This window comes from Lactuca virosa, chromosome 4, assembly GCF_052849685.1.
Source record: "Lactuca virosa cultivar CGN04683 chromosome 4, Lactuca_virosa_CGN04683_v6, whole genome shotgun sequence".
In the NCBI taxonomy this organism is placed as follows: domain Eukaryota; kingdom Viridiplantae; phylum Streptophyta; class Magnoliopsida; order Asterales; family Asteraceae; genus Lactuca; species Lactuca virosa.
This window is the reverse complement of record NC_136429.1, coordinates 454133815-454135711: the sequence shown is the minus strand read 5'-3', so window position 1 is coordinate 454135711 and position 1897 is coordinate 454133815.

The window sequence follows — 1897 nt, the reverse complement described above, 5'->3', positions numbered from 1 at the left end:
GTGCATGCCTTCTTTGCATGCATGGGTCCTCCTTGCCAAACATTTCCTTTAGGGACCATTATTGTCAATATCTTCAAAGTGTCATAACTCCTTCATTCTAGATCCGTTTCCGATGAACTTTATATCCACGGAAAGGTGGTGAGAAGCCCTACGCTTCTAGCAAGGCACCCCGGCCCGAAACCTTCTCGAATAAAACTCAAAGCCCATAAATGACCAAAACGCCCCTAGCCTTGGCTTCTGAAATCCATAAATGCATATTTTAGAACAGGGCGTTACAACTCTCCCCCACTTAAACTAGACTTCGTCCTCGATGTCCGCTACAACCAACTATCCTGCAATCTGCTCACAACCTTCCTGCCCGATGCACACTTCACCTGCTCGGTCCAATCCTTGGAGGACCGCCTCCAATGGCCTTCTCCCCGGTCGTTCTGGCTAAAACTAGTCCTAGCAGATAATAACCTCGAGTGCACTCTAATCCCCGTCAATCCTGAGAACACAACTTAGTCAACCGACAATCCTTCCGGTACTCCCCGAGTACTTATACTGGACATCCTAGGGGTTCACCCCTTTTCCTTGCGCGTTTACTGGCCTTCCCAAGGCAATGTTCCATAACTAACCACCTCCTCTATCACTGTGAAGGACATACCCTTCACGGTATCCATTACTCCAGCCACTCCCAGTGCTGGTCACTACTACCGATACACACTGAATGCTTCTTACTGCTATAACTTAGTGCTGAGCACCCAACCTAGCGAATGGATCAGATAATCCTTTGAGTAAAAGATTCATCCCTGCAACGGTTAGACTCATACGAGAGCTGTGAAACAGGGTCAAACCATTCCCTCTGAGATTATTTAACCCTGCTGTGAGAGGCGTAGCACTCCCCCGGTCAACTAGCTGCCCCATACCATACTTCTCTTATCACCACTGTCCTTGTCTTAAGATTCTGCTGTCCCTTATTCGCCTTACGGATGAACCGAGACCACCCTGGTCCCAAGTAATCTGCCGATAACTGGGTTATCGGACTCCCACTGGTTACTACACCCAACACAATCTCTTAGTCGCTCCCAGCGACTTTCGAAGAAACTTCGGCTATCTACAACTGCTCTATCTACCCTGCCACTCTGGCCCTACAACTCCTGGGATCCTCGATCCCCTATCCTGACCCTACGGTCTCTACCAGGTCCCACCTGTATCACTATAATCGTACGGGCCTCGCCCACGGGTCTCACCCGCCTGTATCCTAGAGTGGTCTCTTCCTCTAGTCTCACCTGTATCACTTGTTGGATTAGTGTCTAAGCCGGTAACTATATTTGGTAAGTACTTGACCCGGTTGTGCATGGTCCTTTTGGGTTGCCTTCACCATAGCAACTTGACAGGGTAATTTATGAAGAGAGAGAAGATATTATGATTTGTTAGTATATTATGAGAATAATATATTAAAGGAATAATGATATTATTTAATTAATATTAGTCATAAATTAATTGAGAATTAATTTGGTGACTAAAAGAGATTAATTGAATAAACGGTTTAAACTGTCAAATGTGTGATAGTTATATTTTGGGCTAGGGAAACCTTTATGGATAATGGGTGGACGAAATTATGGGTAGGAACCCATCTAGATTTCATCCAAGGCCTTATTCCAGAAGGTTCCATGGGCTGCTTGGTGATTAAGTTGTCCATTAGGGTTTTGACTGAAACCCTAACTGCTCACAGTATAAATAGTACCCTTGGGATATGATTTTCGGCCACTAGTTCTCCTAGAAACCCTAGAGCCGAAAATCATAAGTCCTTACCCTCTTGCCAGTTGGTGTTTGTAAGCCATTAGAGGAGTGACACTTGTGCATCTAAGCTCCAAGAACAAGAAGATTCAAGCAAGCAACAAGAGGTAATCAT